The sequence below is a fragment of the Leopardus geoffroyi genome, chromosome C2 (assembly GCF_018350155.1).
Source record: "Leopardus geoffroyi isolate Oge1 chromosome C2, O.geoffroyi_Oge1_pat1.0, whole genome shotgun sequence".
NCBI classification, from domain to species: domain Eukaryota; kingdom Metazoa; phylum Chordata; class Mammalia; order Carnivora; family Felidae; genus Leopardus; species Leopardus geoffroyi.
This window is the reverse complement of record NC_059333.1, coordinates 133,403,088-133,422,902: the sequence shown is the minus strand read 5'-3', so window position 1 is coordinate 133,422,902 and position 19,815 is coordinate 133,403,088. Positions and strand designations below refer to the sequence as shown.

At 44.8% G+C, this 19,815-nt stretch overlaps 1 long non-coding RNA gene across 3 annotated transcripts in view; it reads right to left on the bottom strand.

Moving 5' to 3' along the window:
• Positions 1-10,619: 10,619 nt before the first annotated feature.
• The window catches only part of LOC123611595, a 39,092-nt gene continuing 29,896 nt past the window's right edge, over positions 10,620-19,815 (bottom strand). For 2 of the 3 annotated variants that reach the window (XR_006718749.1, XR_006718751.1), the window contains 3 exons: positions 16,781-16,892; positions 12,184-12,338; positions 10,620-11,505 (listed from right to left, as the gene is read on the bottom strand). This is a non-coding gene — a long non-coding RNA (uncharacterized LOC123611595). The remainder of the gene's footprint in view (positions 11,506-12,183; positions 12,339-16,780; positions 16,893-19,815) is intronic. The other variant, XR_006718750.1, reaches the window with a different exon arrangement.

The following is a 19,815-nucleotide window of genomic DNA, read 5'->3' as shown; positions in this document are numbered from 1 at the left end:
CTTTTGCCCAGAAATTATTGTGCAGCTGAGTGATAAGAATGAAATCAGCCAAGTCTGAGCTCAGACTCCCAGAAGCACAGCAAATAAGCAGACCGAACAGGAAACCTTGAAAGCAGTGGCTGAGATGTGCTGCTCACCTCACCCTGTCCTTGAGTCCCTGAGCCCTCTCTCACTGCCACACCCTACAAGGAAACCAGCTTCTGCTTTGCTCTGTTCTACCAATCTGGGGCCCGATGGCCCACACCTGCAGGAACCTCCCTGACCTTAAGCAAAGAGAATGGTGGGCAGTGGTTCGCTCATTATTCAATAATATATATTAAGAATGTCCTGTGTGCCAGGCAGGTACTATGCCGGGCATATGTCAGTAAATAGAATAGACATAGCCCTTCCTGTCAAGGAGGCCACAGCTCAGTGGAGGAGACAGATGGTAAATAGGTAAGCACACAAATACCATAGAAATGCCGCATCCATTCCTGCCTTGGAGGCTGTTTGCATGATTTCCTCTTCTGAAGTTGCTCTTTATTCTCATATTTTTGTTGTTAGATGTCAGCTTAAACATAACCTCCTGGCAACGGCCTTCCCTGCCACCCAGTCTGATCCATCCTTCTCATTTTATTCTCTGAGTAGCACTTACTATTACCAGATATTTTGAGTGTTTATTGGTTTATCATCTCTTTCTCATCCAACGAAAGTAAGCTCCAAGAGAACAGGATCTCTTGTTTGCTGCTCTGTCTGGAGCCCCTAACACGGTGACCAGCACGTAGTAGGTGCTCAGTAAATGTGAAGGAATCAATGAATGAACCACGACATAAAGTTGGCATCTCACCTTTACATCACCAAAAGTTTTATTTTTTATCATATGCAAGTTAGCTGCTGATTTTACTTACTTTTTCCCACATAAGAAGAAAGAAGAAAGAAAGAAAGAAAGAAAGAAAGAAAGAAAGAAAGAAAGAAAGAAAGAAAGAAAGAAAGAAAGAAAGTTGTGAAAAATTTTTAAAGGACAAGTAGGTACTAACAGCCCATTTTGTCTTCCATTCCTCATGAAAAACCTGGGGCATCAGAAAAGACTGACAGAATTCTAGCCAGAAACAATGCAAGTGGACATTTTAGTCAGGGGAGGGGGGAGGTTCTTAACCTGGGTAAATGCGTTACGTCCAATGGGCCTTTAGAAATCTTGAATTGTGCCCAGGCCCTCATTACGATTGTCACAATGTCCAGGTGGGCATGACTGACTTGAGAAGCTCCCGCCAACACTGGGACTCATGGTCAAGTATTTTAAGATCATTGTCCATCCACCCCTCCATTGAGCACCTGCCAGCCCGATGCGGAACAGGCGCTGTGCTAGACATGAGTGTATAAAGATGAACACAACACAGTCTCTGACCTCAAGGTGCTCAGACATCATGGAGGAGACTGAGACCAAAACCAACAGGTATCGTAGGCTGTGATTCATGCAGTGAAGGAGCTGGGTGGAGGAACACCCTGTTGGGACACCTAACACAACCTGGGAGGCTCACGGTCAGGGGTTGCCCGGAGGAGGCGTTTCCCAAGTTGAATGTCAACAAACTAGAAACGGAATGGGCAGTTTGGACAGAAGGGACAGAGGGTATGGACACGGAGGGGAAAAACAGCTTGAGAAGTCAGAGAACAATGAGGAATTGCTAAAGGGTGCTGGAGCAGAGGAGGGCAAGGAGGAAGAGGTGGAAGATGAGGTGGGCCAGACAGCAGGAAACTGTTGGCACAACGTTGGACTCCGGTTCTGATGATGAGATGTTACTTTGTTCCTTCTCTCCTCCCTGCCTCAGCATCCCACCTGGGACCTGGTAACCTGCCGGGTAAGAACAGGATCCAGATTTACGAAGAGCAGTGTGAGCATTTTTGTCATTGTTGTTCATTTCTTTAGGAAGACCTTTTTACCTGCATTAGAGAGTCTGAAGGTAAGCATTTTTCCCTTGTACTTCTTTTTGCTCCTAGTAACAGCTAGCTTTTAAAAAGTCAGCATATGTCCATTAACTTTGAAAAACTGCAGCAAAGAATCCAGGAAATTTCCACTGTTTGGACAACTGGCAAAGAGAATAGCTTTCTCTCAGCAGCAGGCCACCGTTTCACCCATACTGCAGTCAGAGAGGACAGACAGCAAACTGGAGAGAGAGATTAGCATTGAATGGAACTTATTTTTTCCCAGTTTCTTAGAAAACCTTAGAGACCCGAATTTTGTTTTCCTCTTCCACAATGAAAACGTGAATATTTCTTGTAGTTCCTTCTGCTTTGTTCATCAAAAACCTTGGCCACTAAAATAGGCGCCGTGGGGCTGTGCAACCTAAAAGGGCAATTTTGGAAGAAGCCCTACAGGGTAGATTTCCGGCTCCCCTCCCAGGCTATTCACCAAGGGGCAAAGAAATTCCTTTTAACCTGGACTACTCAGCAATAAATGTTTTGCCCACATTTAGACCGATAGCCAGAGATCCCTTGTCATCTTAAAATCCGCTGTGCTGGGTTTACACACACTTACATCATGAGACTTGGAGGGGAGGGGGCCGAGTGCTATTGGTCCCGAGAGAGAGAGAGAGAGAGAGAGAGAGAGAGAGAGAGGCGGAAGGACCTCAGATGAGTGTGTGGCATCGCCTGCCTGCGGGGCTGCCTGGGGCTAGTAGCACAGTGGCTTTGGGTTCTGGGGGACTGGGGACAAGAGGCAGGGAACAGCAGGAGAGGGCAGTATTAATACCAGGATCATGGCCACTGGAAAGGGCATGAAGTCCCGTTAGCCCCACAGCAACACGACCCTCAGAGATGATGACAAGTTCTGGGACAAAAGGGGAATGTGAGAGATTGACCAGATTTAGCAAATAAAAATGGAGGATGCTCAGTTAAATTAGAATTTCAGATTAAAAAGAAATGAAAAATAAAATTTTAATGTATAAGACCGTCCCATGTAATACTTGGGATAGACTTACACTAAAAATTATTTATTTGGTTTTTCTCTAATCTGAAATTCTAATTTACCAAGCTGTCCTCTATTTTATCTGGCAATCCTACCTTGTAGATCTGCAGCCCACCAGATCCTCCCCCGTAGTATTTTCTTTCCCCTTTCCTCCTCTTCTGGCCCTCCTTCTTCCCCATCAATACAGGAAAGGATCTGACAATAGGTCCCAAGTAACTGAAGCTCATTCAATACCAGTGTATTCTCTTGCCTCAATTTGCATGTTTTCTCTCTTGAGGTTGTCAAACGTTTAAAGACTTTGTTCCCAGCTGAAGTTACCTAAGCAACATGCCGCTGATGAGGGGAGAGCTGGAAGCGAACTGCCTTAATTCAGGTAGAAATGTTGGAGGGTTTGAGCTGTTCTCACCAGGCTCTCTGCAACGTCAGCACCTCTCCCCCGAGAAATTCAGTTCACAGCCTGTGGATCCAGTTGTTGCTAATGAAGCTGTTGCTGCTCAGGAGTTTACGTTTGGGGAGCAGGGAGAAAGGGAACACTCTGGGAAGAAAGAGGCTGAGACCAACATCCAGCTCTTGCATGGTAAGATCTAGGATGTCTGTTATTTAGTTTATGTGAGTGTCAGAGTTTGCATGTGAGGTGATAATTAAGTGGTAGGTGGTACCGGGGAAAATTATCAACACAGAGGCTGATGAAAGACACCAGCAACCTAAACACATCAGCAAAGTTAAATGGATTTGGCTGTGTCGAAGTAATACTAATTGCAGTCATTTTGGTGTGCCGTCTACCATGGATGCCTAACTGGTGCCATAATGCTTATGGGTATCATTATACATGCCTTCTGCTAACTTTGTTGTAAAGTATAATTTGATTAGAACTGGAGACTCAACATGTATTCAACCGCGCCTGTACAGTTGGTTACTCACACTGAACGGATACCCGCTACTCTTGAGACTTTAGTGCAAACGGGGCCTGGGTCATGGTGAGAAAAGCAACTGCGCGGGCAGCCTCTGAAGTGGCTCCGACAATTCCCTATGTCCCGGGACTTGGGCCTTCGCGTCATCCCTTCCCCTCCGGCGTGGCCTGGACCTGACTCACTCCCAACACACAGAAAACAACGAAAGGGATGGATGTCACTTCTGAGATCAGAAAAACGCCTGTGACTTCTGTCCTCCTCGCCTTCTCTCATGCTCTCTGGCTCTCTGACTTGCTTGCTCTAGGAAAAGCCAGCTGTCACGTTGTCAGCTGCCCTCTGGAGAGGCACACATGGCAAGGAACTGAGGCAGGCCTCTGGCCAACAGCCAGCAAGAACCTGAGACTTGCCAACAGCCGTGCGCGTGGGCTCAGCTTCCCCGAGCTGAGCTTTGAGATGCAGGCAGCCCTGATGGACACCTGCAACGAGGTTGAGGTTGCAACCTCGTGAGGAGCTCCAAACTGCAGGCAAACTGCCCCACAGAAACTCAAGATAATAATTATTATTATTATTAACTTAGCAATAATAAATGTTGGTTATTTTACCCTGCTAAAAATGTGGGGTTATTTATTAGGTAGCCACAGGTAACTAATACAGTCATTTATTCAAGACAGGACTTACAGGGTTTCTTGGGTGGCTCAGTCGGAAAAGTATGCAACTCTTGATCTTGGGGTCATGAGTTCAAGCCTCACACTGGGCCTAGAACTTTAGGGGGAAAAAAAAGACTGTATTTATGTGGTAGGGAGGTATGTCATTGAGAGAGGTGGCTGAAGGTGTAACTATTGTATTCTATGATGCAGACACAGCAACAAATGAGGCATCTACACCATGTAGAGTGTGTGTGTGTGCGTGTGTGTGTGTGTGTGTGCGTGTGTGTAGTGGGTAGGGACGGGGCAGAAAGAAAGACATGGAAACTGGTGGTTTACTGCATTGCATTGCCAAGTTCTTGTAGCTCTAGCAGTGCTCCCACCTGTCACTGAACAATCTTGAAGTCTTGGTGTTATAACTCAGACCTGCTGTTTCCTGTTTGCAAACTGAATCTCCAGTCACTGGCTGGGCCGCAAATTGCTATCTTTCTTGTCCCTTTGATTTGTGTTCTTGGGTCAGTCTGTGCTGACCAGGTCACAGGCCACTTCTTTCTGCGACTCCTTGGATATTAATTAACTCTTCGGGGAGGTGGGCTAGTTAGTCAAAGCTCTTGTCTCTTGACTTCAAACCTACCATTCTGGACTCCGCTTGGCGCCCTGGGCCTGGAGCCCCGCAAACCGAATTCCTGCTTTGTCAGCAGCTCCTTGCCAGGTTCTGCCAATAGGGGGCGTTAGAGGGCGCTTGCCAGGCTGAAGGACTTGTACTCTCAATGCTGCTTCCCCTCTACTTCCTGTTCCTACAAGCATCGCCCCAGCTGTGGCAGGTCCTGTGGCAGCAGCCCAATGTCTTCAAAACTGTACATCCAACGTCACAGGGCCCTGTGAGACGCTAGCAGGCGCTGCGTCGCACTCACTTCTCGGAGGGTGGGGTCCCAGCCCCCAGAAAGTCCTCTGAGTTCCTAAGTTTTAATAATGTCAATCGCTTCCTCGAGTACCCCAGCCTGAGGAGCGGTGGCTGCTTCCCACAGTTGCCACCTCCACGATACGTTAGGGTTCTTGCTTTTCCAGTTACCTTATTCACAACCTTGTCTATCGAATCCTCTCTTATAGAAACAAACCAATGCAATTTCTGTGTCCCAATTATACTCTGGCTGTTACAGGGGCTCCCCCGCCCCTACTCCTGGCCTCTGACCAGGCTCGGCCCCAGCTTCCCATCTTACCGCTTCAAAGAAAGCTGCCCACCCTGCAGGGGCACAACCCCACCAGGGACTCTTCTGGAAGTTGTGTGCCCTAGGCTCCTGCTGGCCTCACACTCGTTCCAGCCTGGCCTTTCGGAGAGAGCCAGGAAGTGGGGACCACAGACACCAGCCAACCTCAGAGCCAGACACAGTGACAGTCGCAGAGGAGGAGAGACGTTAGTATAAAGAAGCCAGAGTCCACCCAGCTCAGGGATCGCTGGTGCCATACAGATGATCCCTGACTTAGGATGGATCGACTTGGATTTTTCGACTTCACGGTGGTGCAAAACCACCATAGAAACAGCACTTTGAATTTTGAATTTTGGTCTTCTCTGGGCTAGTGCTATGGAGTCTGATCCTCTCATGAGTCTGGGCTTGGGCAGTCATGTGATCACAAGGGTAAACAATCGCTCTACTTCAGCCATTCTGTTTTTCACTCTCTGTACAGTGTTCAATAAATTACGTGGGTTACTCAACACTTTATTATCAAATGGGCTTTGTGTTAGATGATTTTGCCTGACTATAGGCTAATTAAGCATTCGGAGCATGTTCAAATTAGGCTAGGCTAAGCTATGAGGTTAGGTATATGAGATGCATTTTCTTTTTTTTTTTTTTTTTTAAGTTTTATTTACTTTGAGAGAGGGGGTGGTGCACTCACATGCACACAAGTAGGGGAGGGGCAGAGAGAAGGAGAGACAGAATCCCAAGCAGGCTCCCACTGTCAGTGCAGAGCCAGATGTGGGGCTCCAACTCATCAACTGTAAGATCATAACCTGAGCCGAGATCAAGAGTCAGAGGCTTAACTGACTGAGCCACCCAGGCACCCCTACATTTTCAATTTACAGTATTTTCAACTTATGATGGGTTATGAGGACACAATCCCCTCACAAGCTGAGGGAGATCTGTATGTCCAAACACAGCTGGAGCCACAGGTGACAGGTGGCTGGGAGGAGCAGCACTGGGCCACCAGGTCTGGGTACCGTGTGGGGTTATGGTCCACCTGCTGCTGGCTGGTTTCACCTGCTTATGCTACACCTCCACGGTTGGCTCTGTCGTTTCTTTCAAAGGGTCCAATGTCACAAGTCTCCAACTGACAAATGGCCACGAGGCCAAGGAAAGGACTGTATTTTTAAATATTTTTGTTTAAGTTAGGGGGCCCTTTGAAACACAATTGCTTAAAAGAGGAGGCCAGAGTATAAACTTAAATTTGCATGTGAAACTCAGTATAACAGGCAGAGTCTAACCAGAAAAACTGAATTCAGTTTGTATCTAAGCAGATCGGGGTGTAATGCAGTGAATTGGTTACACAGGCAGTGGAAAAATCTAAGTGTCCAAACAGCCACCCAGAGATTAGCACCACAGGAAGCCAGTAGGCTTCAAGGCAGGAAGGACGGAGGGAAAGAAGTGGTATTGGAGGCTGGGTTCTCCAAAAGCAGACTTAAGCATAGTTTGGGGTGTAAGACACTTACTAAGGGTCAACCCCTGGGAAGCGGGAGAAGCAGCAGCAGGATGTCAGGGGAAGAAGGTGCAATGGGGTGCAGCCTGAACTAAACCTCAGCCAAGTCTGGAGGGTTGCTCACCAGAGCATCCCGCATCAAGCCAACACGGTGAGGCATTTAATACCGCACTCCCTCGGTCACCAGATGCGGGTGGTTTGGAAAGGCACGACCTCCAGGAAGGCTGACCCTGCGGTAGCTGACAGCTGGAGGCTGGCTGCGTGCCCTGCCGTTGGGCAGCAAGTCCTTCCTTGAAGGAGATTTGAGCATTTTGTGTTTGCCACCATACTTTCACTGGAGCCCAGGGGCTCAGGTTCCCTGGTGGAGGCAGGAAACACACTGGGCCCGAACAGGAGAGGTAGAGCCGGGAGACAAGGCTGCCAATGGAGAACCTGCCCAGGGCAGAAAGGGAGAAAAGAAACACCTGCCCTCCCCCTTCCTCTTCCTTATAATGTCTGATCCATAGCTCCTACTGGCCTCGCCAGAAACAGCTAACAGGGAGCTTGAGAAGCTCCAAAGGACGCTTGAGAAATGCAGCCTGCGGGTCTCAACACCCTTGAGCAGAGCTGAGGAAGGGAAAGGACCCTGCAAGCAAACAGGCCCAGGAAATCAACTTTTCTTTTTTTTTTTTGGTTTATTTTTATTTTTTATACAGAGTGGGGGGGGAGGGTTGGGGCAGAGAGGAGAGAGAATCTTTTTTTTTTTTAAATTTTTTTAAATGTTTACTTTTGACAGAGAGAGAGAGAGACAGAGCATGAGCAGGGGAGAGGCAGAGAGAGAGGGAGACACAGAATCCAAAGCAGGCTCAAGGCTCTGAGCTGTCAGCACAGCACCCAACGCAGGGCTTGAACTCACAGACCGCGAGATCATGACCTGAGTCAAAGTCGGACGCTCAGCCGACTGAGCCACCCAGGCGCCCCAACTTTTCTTCTTTCCAAAGCCCACCTGTCTTCCCTGTGATGAGCACTGTGCTGCCCCACCCAGCACAGCCTGCAGAAACCAAGGACTCACCCCCTCAGCTGCTGGGAGTGCTGCTGGGAGACAGCCCTTCGGTTGTGACCCTCTTTGGGGACAGTGATGGCTAAAAGCACCACTGTGCCCAAGGTTGTACCCCTTCCTGTGGCGGCTGATACCTAATGACTGAGGCGAGGCAAAAAGGTCCAGCCCAATTAGGAACCACTCTGAAGGGCCGTCTGGCTTCAGAACTCCCAAGAGTTGATGGACACCATCTCTGAGAAAAGCATCGTAGCTCAGCTTTTCCCTCTGTCCAGTCTTGCTTTCTTTCCCCCCAGGCTTCTTCCTTTCTCCCTCATAAACCTCCTACATACTAATCATCTCAGAGGCTCCTTCCTGGGAACCCAAGCTGGGACATTCATGTTAGGTTCCATAATTGAGTTAACTTTGTTTTGATCCTTTCGGCCTTCGGGGTATCCTCCTGTCATACCGGGGAGTGAGGAATCCCCTACCTGGCCTCCATTCGGTGACTCATACATCCACTGCTAGAATGTTCTTCCCAGACAATCTGCAGCCTCAGTCCTTCACCTCATTTAGGTCTCTGCTCAAATGTCATCCGCCCGTGAATCATAGCCTTCTCTACCGCCAGACTCTTCCTTACCTTTCTTTACAGCACTTATTGTCAGCTGACCAATTATTTACTATTATTTATTTATCATGTCTCCACTCAAGAACAGGGAGTTTGGATTTGTTCATAGCTGTTTACCACACAGTGTGAGCTCAGTTAAATTGACTAATGAATTCATGCGTTCATTTAGTGAGTGCCAAGCCCTGTGTCAGACACTGATGATGCGTTTGGAAATTTCTGGTCTAGCGGGGAAATTAGACAAGTAGAAAAATCATGGTAACACATCGTGGCAAGTGCAGTAACCGAGGCATAGTTGTCAACCGATGAGATAACTTAGGCAGCCAGGGCAGAGCTCCAGAGAGCAGGTGATAAGGGATTAGCTCCCCAAGGAAGGGCAGGGAAGACAGGTCCTGGAATGGGTGAGCTGTAGAGTGGTCCAGGCACACAGGTGGGTGACAGCAGAGGTTTCTAGGACATCAGGGTCAAAAGGGCAATGAGACAAGGAAGGCCAGGCATGCCCTAAGATCCAGCCAGCGCTGTCTTTTCTGGAGTTCCTCATACGTTCGCTTGAATGTGCAAAAATTCACATACAAGGGTGATCACTGCCACACTGGTTACAATGGCAGAAAAAAAGGAGCAACATAAATGTTGATCAAGAGGGAAATGGCTAAATCAGTAAAGGAACCTATGCACTTTGGAGTACGGCAGCTATTATATCAGTCTTTATGCACCAACTTACAAAGACTATATGTACACATTATAATAGTAAGTGGAAAGGGAGACCATGGAAGTATATCAACACATTCATACCATTTTGTTCAAATACACACACATGGACGCATATGTGTGTTTACATAAACAGAGACTCCTCTGGAAGGAAACTTAGTTGACAGTGGAATAGTGGGACGGGAACAGACAAGGGGAGGCTTTTGTCTTGGGGGTATTATTTGAGTTTGTTAAAACTGTCATGGATTAACTTTCACATTAAATAAAAGGAAAGGAAGAGAGAGAAGCAAATCCTACGAGCTTAAGGCCACCAGGCAGAAGAGACAAACTAAAGATCCACAAATACAAAGAGGATAACTGATCAAAGCAGGTCAGAGGTGGAATGCCTGGGTGGCTCAGTCGGTGAACATCCGGCTTCGGCTCAGGTCATGATCTCACAGTTCGTGAGTTCGAGCCCTGCGTTAGGCTCTTTGCTGACCGCTCGGAGCCTGGAGCCTGCTTCGGATTGTGTCTCCCTCTCTCTCTCTCTGCCCCTCCCCTGCTCGTGCTCTGTCCCTCTCTCTCTCAAAAATAAATAAACATTAAAAGCAGGTCAGAGGGGTTAAAGCAAATTAGAGATAGGAGTCAGGAAAGTGAGCTAATTCAAGAGCAGGGCAGGGCAGCGGGGAGGGACTGGGACCTAGGTGACCTAATTCCAGGAGCAGCACTGTTGACTCTCTGGCCTCCAGGCCACTTCCGGCCTCACGTGTGAGGCTGTCAGAGCCTCCCTCAATTACACTGCGCTTTGAAGGAGCAGGAGTAGCAGAGTTCAGATGATGAGCCCCAGCCTTCGAGCTTTCTCTACCTCAGTACTCCCTTCCTATATCCCTGAGGACAGAGAAGGCGGAGCGCTTCTGCCTTCTCTTACCAGCTCCTTTCACCAAAGCAGGTCTTTTCTTCTTTGCTCCTTGTGAGACTTCTCAAAGCCTTTAGCGAGCTTTATTTTTTTTTTTATTTTTTTATTTTTTGCATTATGAAGCTCTAACAGGGGATGCTGTATGCAGCATTTCCAAAAACAATCTGGCCACAGAGCACTCTTTCATTAGGTAATATATTTTAATTGTAATTAAGTTTTAATTACACAAGTACTGTGTGGGTGTTTTCTCCTTGTAAAGAACATCCAGTCTACCCTGCTGGAGGGAAAGGCCACATGGAAAAAGAGGCCCTGGAGGATGAGACACCACATGGTGAGAGAAATCAAGTAGAAAAGGTCCAAGGCATAGCAGCCTTGAGGGTGGGGCCATCTTGACCATCCAGCCCAGTCCCGCTGAATGCAGTTGCACGAGAGGGCCAGATGGTTCTGTGTGGAAGAACCCTGTGGGAAGTCTTGACCCAGAGAATCATGAGAAATAATTGATTTTTGTTTTAAGCCACCAAGCTTCAGTGTGGTTCCTTATGCAGCAATAGATAACAGATACATTCTCTCATCCCATCCTCAATGTCAATCTCCCCCTTCCCCAAGGAAACATTATCTTGAAATTTGTCTTTATCATTACTTGGCTTTTTAAAAAAAGATAGTTCTATGAAGTATTGTTTTGCAATATAATATATGATTTGTAGCTGTTTTTGAGCATTATAAATATAGATTCATGCTACATGTATTTTGGGGAGAATAGAATTGTGGAATACTCACCCAATGAAATACTGTCACACTAGTGAAAATGAATATTGCCGCACACAATACCACGGGTGGATGAAAAGCTTAGAGTCATAGTGTTGTATTGCAAACAGCAAGTTGCAAAAGACTATAATACAGATCATTCATCTTTTCGTATCATTATTGGCCATTTCTTCTTTGATTTTCTGGTTCATTTCTTTTATCCATTTTTCTTTTGGGTTGTTTGTCTTTTTCTTATTGATTTGTTGGAATTCTTTATTCATTTTTAGAAGTGTCCCACTGAAGGTAGAGTACTAGGAATTACTTGAATCTGGAGAAACATTTCCAAGAATAGAGTTTAAAATTACCAAATCATACCAACCAACAAAAAGCACCCTGGAAGGTATTGAAAAAAATTGGACAAAATTAATAACAAATTACCAGGCTCTTCAACTTCTGGGCTAAAAATTCCAAGGATCAAAGACCCAAAAGAGTTTTGGGCTCTATTGCCAGATAAGAGGCTATTTATATACATCCACACTGCACAGAGGTTCTATTTCATATTTTCTTCGCTACCAATAGGAAATGCATCATTTAACTTGAGATATGGCCCTCCTTTTAAACATTTCTTAGGATAGACCAATGAATTACTGTTCTCCCTAGCAGCGAATTTATATTGCACTAAGAAAAAATAGACTCCTTTAACCCCTGAAGAGTCACATTTCTTTCATTTAGGTCACTTGATAGGGCCATTATAGACTCCGATAAGACATGTGGGACTCTGTTTAATATCAGGCAATTTTCTTGTGCCTCTTCATTTATTAAAAGAATGTATCCATTAGCAGTCATTAGTACATTCTGTCAAGATGGAGGCTAAATTATCCTCGATGGCTTAAGAGAAAATGCTTTTTGAAGAAAAATAATGGCATTAATTGCTCAGTGGAATAGATACGGCTTTCTTTGTCATAACCTCTCCCTCCTCCCCCCAGTGCAATTGGACACTGCTTACCTCTGTGAAAGATCCAGGCCATTTTCTCCTTACCCTATGAGTCAGCTCCTTGCTCCAGCCTGTGGCCTCTCCAGTGGCAGGCCACTATCCACAGGGAATACACAGAGCTCCTCGGCCCATCACAGTGAGGAAACTTGACTGATTCCTCTTGCTCCCTAATTCATCCAAGGGTGGAAGAGGAAGGAGACGCCTCACTTAGCAAACAATCTCATTTGAAGGGACTCAGTTTTAGCAACAGGAAGCAAACCACATTAGAGAAATAATTGCCCTCCTATAGCTCCAAACTGAAACCCATCTCCTTTTTGACCTTTCATTTGGAACATATGCTCTCTGGAATGTGTGGCTGGAGGAAGGAGGTTGTAGGAGTGTATGTTTGTGTGTGGTATGTTTTCATAATTAAAAACAAATTTCCTATGTACCTTTTTTATTAAAAATCTTAAGGTTTGATTAGTGAAAAGCTCCCATCTCCTATTATGGGTATATCTCCAGGTTCTGTCTTTCTCTTACTCCCTCCCTCTCAGATTATGTCAGTTCTCACAGGCATTAGTAATTACATCTGTTTTAGTTAAGATATGTTCAGGGGAAAGTAATAAAATACCAACTAACAGTAACATAAGTAACAAAGACATTTAATAAACTTGTGTGTAACAAGAAGTCTGAAGGTAGGCAATTCCAGATTTGGTTCAGCAGATTAACAAGGACACCAGTGACTGACCAAAGGTTCTTACTCTCTTTCCGCTTTATTACCATCACTGTGACATATGTGTCAGCCATATCTCTCAACACGTCAAGCCACATCTCTCCAACAATCCCATTCTCTCCTGACAGGGTCGCAAGCAGGAAGGAAAGAGATGAAAGCAAAACAGCCTTCTCCTCATGGAGGTCTGTTTTATCAGGAAGAAAATCCTTCCAGAAGTCCCTTGGCCATTGGCCAGAATTGGATCACATGTTCACCCCTTGACCAACCAAAGGGAAATAAGTTATCATATTTGGCCCTTGGCCAGTCATGATTTATCCTCCCTGTCTGAGCCATTGCAACCCAAACACAGGTGGGATTCTACTCAGAAGAAAAGAGGAATTGAGGAGGCAACAGCTCCCAGATCTTATTTCCAGCCCTGACCAGCTCTAGTTACATCTTTCCCACTGCCTAATGGGCAGCACTACCTCTTGTCCTACTATCATCCCAAACTCAGTCGTTTGGGGAACAGATTCCTTTTTCTTATCTCCTAATACTGCCTCTCTTTTCTGCATTTCCTGACATTTCCAGTGGTAATTTCATCCACCCATTATGGAGGCTTTGAAACTTAGGATCACTTTTGATGTTCTCTCTGTCTGGACTTCCTTACCCAGTTGGTCCCCAAGCGAAGTCAATTCTCTGTCTTCCTAACATCTTCTACTCTGGTTCATCGTTCCCACTCTTTTTGCCACTCCCGCTGTCATGCTGTTCCAGTGGCACATGGACCCCTTCATGTCATCTGAAATAGGCCCCAGCCTCAGAGTCACGCACTCTGCAATCACATTCACCTTCTTAAAGCCTGCAGTCCTCATTCCTCCCACATCTAGAAACATACACCCATGGGAGAAAACTTTTTAGTTTGGGTTTTAAGATTTTCTACATTACATTTGAAAACGCTTCCCCATTATTCTCTGCTCCAGTCATACTGGTCAGTTCACTGTTCCCTGAAATATGCTTCATGCACCCATTTGTCCACACCATTCCCTTTAAAAAGAAACTTCAGGGTTAAATAACTAGACAAGTGTAACTCTGCAATGGCCATATTACCAGTGCTTTACAATGTGCCAAAATAATAGTTGCAAGGTAAATAATGACATAATATCCATTGTCAAATATTGGGGAAAGTTTTAAAAATATTTCATCCTAGTGTTGAACTTCAGAGAGTTCAGAGCCCTTTTAAAAGATAAAGGTAGTAGCACTCTAGACAAGGACTGTAATAGATTCTTCAAAAGAGTAGCAATAGGGTAGGGGCACCTGGGTGGGGGGGGGGTGTTCAGTCGATTAAGCATGACTCTTGGTGTCAGTTCAGGTCATGATCTCACAGTTAGTGGGATTAAGCCCCAAGTTGGGGCACTGTTAGTGCAAACCCTGCTTGGGATTCTCTCTCTCTCTCCACCTCCCACCCCTCAAGATAAATAAACTTAAAAAAAAAAAAAAGAGTAGCAGTAAATCTATACAGTATGATGTCATCTCTTGGTGGAAGGACCATTTATTCATTCATTCATTGGTAATCAGGAGATTGCAATTTCATTGCCTGACAACTGCCAGGCAGAATTCTTGGCAGGAGAACTCTCTATATTTAGGAAAATATCTTGACAAATTGCTTGGGGGTAGAAAGTGAGGTTCAGACAGAATCTGACTACACTATTTTTATCAGGGTGCCATGCTCGTGTCTAGGTAAGTGAAGGACTTATCTTCTTAAGCATTTTTTCAGAAAGAAAAAACAAATCACTCGAAGAAAAACGGCAAGGTTATCAAGGCAGAACCTTGGGTCGAAAACCAGGATATACTCCGAACTGTTTTCTGTTCAAATATTTTATGAACAAAAAAGTAGGAGGCTTTGGGCTTGGCTGTTAAGATCAGGTGAAGGTAGGGTCTGGTATCAAGTTGCCCATAGGGCTTCTCTGAAGGAATTTGTCAAAGTACAGCTTTTTGTTAATATCTAGGGTTTATAAGCCTAGCAGGAACTCTGGCTCTGTCCCTTCAAAGCTTTGTCGAAACTCTATGAACTCATTTCTTCATTTGGAAGATAGAAATGGGGGTGGGGGTAGGGGGGGACACTATACTCCACCCAGGACTGCTTTGTATTGTGTTTCCTATATGCATCCACACATTTATGTTAAGCTGACTTCTCATTTTTTGATTCACATTTCTTTGGTAAAATTGTCTATATCAGTAGTGATGCCTTTGGCTAAAAGTAACAGAAACTCCATTTCAACTGGTTCATACCTTAAAGGGGATTTACTGACTCATGCAACTAAAAGAGTCCAGATGTACAATAGCCATCAAGTGTGGTTCCATCAGCCTCCAAACTGCCTCTCTATCATCTGCTTGGTCCCTCCCTCTTTTGTGGGTTCGCAGCATAGTCAGGCTGACGGCAAGGTGACCGTAGCATCTCCTGGCTTTGCAATCTGGCCATAACAATGTCCAAAGAAGAGGGACCACTCCGCTTAGTGGTAACACGGCTGTTAAGAGTGAGACCTCTTAAACACTCTTTACCCTAGACAATAGATGTCACATGTGCACTGTAAAAAACTTGAAAAATAGAGACAAACAGATTGAAAATCGTAACTCAGTCACTCAGAAAACCACTCCTTTAGCATTTTTCTTCTAACGACTTTTTGCAATTGTTAAGATTCTAGAGTGTTAGCAATTTTGAATCCTTTTTATTTAATATTATGTCATAATCATTTTCCACATCATTATAAATCTCTTGAAAATAGTACTTTTAATGATGACACAGTGCTCAATTAATTTATGTTCTAAAATGGGAAAAGAAAAAAAAAAGTGAGACCTCTTACCCTGAAACTCCTGCCAAACCTTCCATTGCATCATCTCATTGGTGAGAATTTGGTCAGATGCCCACCCCTGAACCAATCCCTTTGGCCTGAGGAATGTCACACACTAACTAAGGTCTGGATTCCTAGACTTTTTCTGCAGCAAGGAGGAAAGATTATTCAGACCAATCAAGCCCACACTGCAACTGGAGGTGGAGTCAACTTCCCTAAACCTCAGGGCTGCATGGACCAAACAAAAGTCCCTGAACAAATCAGGGGGCCGCCAGAAACAGGCGAAAGGAAATGGATGCTGGGTAAGCATCTTCAAAGTTCCTTCTGTACAAAATTATAGAATACCTATCTCATCTCATACCACTAAACAGGATACAGGCATGTCTGATAACCAGAGGCTGTAATGTTCACAGAGTTCAAGTCTGCCAGATCTTTATCTAACAAGGAAATGGGAAGCATGTAAACAGTGACCGCTCTGTGGGTAACCATCCACCAGCATACGTGAAGCCAATTGTTTCCACTCCATATGGGATACTAATCAGCTTAATTATGTGCGGGGAAAAAAAAAAAAACAACTGAAGAACCAAAACTGCTCCAACGTTTCACCAGGGTTTGGGGAAAAAAAAGGTGAAAAATATGCTTTCTTCAAACAGAACAGGAAAATGTTTGAAAGGAACGATCAAAAATGAAATATTCTTTAATCGCTGGGGTTTTTTTCACCAGAGGAACATAAAAGATGTTGGAAAATATACTCTGTTCAGATAGAAAAATAGAGTGTTGGAAAAGATCAATCAGAGACTGAGCAGTTTTTAATTGTCAGTCGTTAATATCCATTTTTATTCTGCTACCAAATTTACACTCAGCATTTACATAATATTTGCAAAATACTATGTTTATCGGTTTTGTGGGTGTGGCGAGAAGTCTGTCAATCCAACCCTGCTTTTGGTCTCAAATTGACTTAGAAGAACAGTCGATCCATTCTTCCAACAAAACCTCTATTGAGGGCCTCTGACGTACCAGGCTGCCCCGTGCCTGCTGCATAGTCACGTGATCAGCCAGCTGCCTTCCTTACCTTTCACAGAAAGAGGGTGCCTTGGAGGCCATCATCCAAGGCCCTTCTTTTGAGCACCCTGATCCTTCCTCTGATGCCAGCTCAGATGGGTCACCGACTTATTAAGCTCCCACTACCAAGAAAGAACAGTACAAAATGCGTTGTGCGAAGATAAAGAGAAATCATTAACATACCTCATATTCCTGGGACCTTCGCAACCTTTCTGGAGATATAGCACCACCAGGAAAGAAAGAAGAGCCCATCTTCTTTCAAAGAGTTGGTGAACTGACACCGGAAGGGTAGGTAGTGCAGGAGTAAACTATGTCCAGGTTAATATTATATGTGTGCAGGGTGGGAAGGGAGACTGGCATGAATGGAGAACAGTGGGAATGAACCACTAAAGGCTAAACTGTGGAAGGCTTGGAAGTCAGAGATAGATTTAGACCCCATGGGCTAAGGAAAAGGGACATGGTTTACATCTCAAAAGCAAGGCTGTGATCCAGTGCTTCCTCCCCCCACCCCCCCAAAATCCTGCCTGTTGAAGCAGCCAATGTGGTACAGTAGAAAGAGTAAAGCCTTTGGTGTCCAGCTAACCTAGGGTTGAATCCTGGGTCAACCACTTGCCAGCCACATGACCTTGGGAAAACTACTTATCCTCCTTGAGCCTCAGTTTTCTCATGTAAATAAAGAAATGAAGCCCATGTTCTAAAGTTGTGCTGTCTAGTGAGGTAGACATAAGCCCTGTGTAGCTATTGCACTTGAAATGCAGCTGGTCCAAATTCAGATGTACTCTTAGTATGAAATGTACACCAGATTTGGAAAATTGAGTATGAAAAAGTAAAAAGAAAAGTATCTCGTAATTCTTTATATTGATTATATGCTGAAATGATAATGTCGGATATATTGGGTTAAATAAAATACATTATGGAAATTCATTTTATCTGTTTCTTTTTGCTTCTTGTAATGTAGCTATTGGAAACTTTAAAATTACATAGCTATAATGTTAGGCAAGGCAAGAAACAGTTCTTTTTTTCTGGTAGGAACTGGAAGTAGAATTTTGTTCCTTAATGTCTTTAAAATCAGTGAGCACAGTAATTTGTAAACGTGGCCACAATTTCTATCAATGCCAGTTGGCCGTGTCCTCCTACTCAGACTCTGAGCTGAACTTGCTACTTGCTTTGCTGATGGGACTTGAGCAAACAGGGTGCGAGCAGAGGCTGTCAAAGTGCTGGTGCCTCAGGGCTAACTCTCTTGTGTTCTTGGGAATCTCACAGCTAAATGAATAAACCCAAGCTAGCCTGCTGAATGACAAAAGATACATGGTCAAGTTTCCCCAATGCCCCAGCTGTCATGGAGCCAACCACCAGACATGTAAGTAAGGCCATTCTAGGTCATCCAGCCCCAACTGAGCTGATCTAGCTGACCCATAAAATCATGAGAAATCATAAATGTTTATTGTTTTAACATAAGTTTTGGGGCATCTTGTGCAGCAAAAGGTAGCTGGTAGAGTGTGGATGGGTCCATGACAGCCATGATATTCGTAGAATCTTCACCAGAGTCTGGGGAAGAATGGAGACTGAAAAATTCCAGTTAATCTGGTCTCTGTTTGAGGGGAGAACTTTCAACTGCGTTCATACACACATATACACTCACACACACACACACACACACACACACACACACAACTGAGAGGAGAATTAGAAATGTGGGTGTAGGGGCGCCTGGGTGGCGCAGTCGGTTAAGCGTCCAACTTCAGCCAGGTCACGATCTCGCGGTCCATGAGTTCGAGCCCCGCGTCAGGCTCTGGGCTGATGGCTCAGAGCCTGGAGCCTGTTTCCGATTCTGTGTCTCCCTCTCTCTCTGCCCCTCCCCCGTTCATGCTCTGTCTCTCTCTGTCCCAAAAATAAATAAACGTTGAAAAAAAAAAAAAGAAATGTGGGTGTAAACAGATTGAAGATGTCACACAGGATTTTCCAACCTTTTGGGGCATAAAGATTTCTTTTTCTGAGGGCAAAACACTTGGACAGTTGTTTATTAATATCTATCTATTGACAGAGAACATATATAATGCCCAGAGAGCCCCTGCTGGTATTTACATGCATTTATGAAATTGAGATAAAAGAAGTCTTTCTAGATGGATCAATTAAAATATGGTGCCACCTGGGGATGACTCAGCCCCAAAGTAGGACAAATGGCTCATGGAAAGGAATTGGGGTTCGTTTTCAACCCTTGTATGAGCCCCCTCATACAAGGCACTTTGGGCCAGGGGACAACCCATTTAACCATAGGGAAGCCCTGATGACCCAAAGACTCTATGGATTCAGTAAATCCTTGAAATGAAACTGTGTTTGGCTCATATGAACAGAATCTGGATGAATTTGAAAAATAGTCATTATTTTACAGAAAAGACCAAAAAAAAAGCTTTGAGGTTTGAAATGGATTCAGACTCCTTGCCATAAACTTATACTTCCCTAAGGCTCTATAGTCCAGAGCTGGGTTCAGACAACTCAAGATTGTGTCTAATGGTCACAGTGGGGCAAGAGTGAGGGTGACATTGTCCATCTCTGGCCCGAACTCAGTTCACAGCTGCAGATCAAGTGTGAGTATTGGCAAAGGAAATACAGTGACAACTTACCACTTCGCCCCACATTGAAATCACGGGATATGATGCTAAATTAATCCTTTTACGTTTTGTTCACACGTATTTTTCTGTGACAAAAAGATGCCTACAAGTGAATAATCTTAACATAAAATTCTGAGTTATTAATAGCACTTAGTTTGAGCCATGAGTTAATTTAGCCACTCAAGTGTCCCAGCGTAACCGAAATGTGCCATCTTAAAAACTGCTCCGGTGCATCAAGTTCCCCCAAAAGGGCACAGATTCCAAAGATGGGCATTGGAACATTATTCTATCGCTCCTCACATCCAACCAAACACTAAATCAAATACAGAAATATGCCTTCGTATCTGTTGACTGTTCTCTTGAGACTGTGTGATCCTCTGTAACGATGTCTTGTGTTTGCATGAGGCATTCGCTTTTTTAGAGCCCATTCATG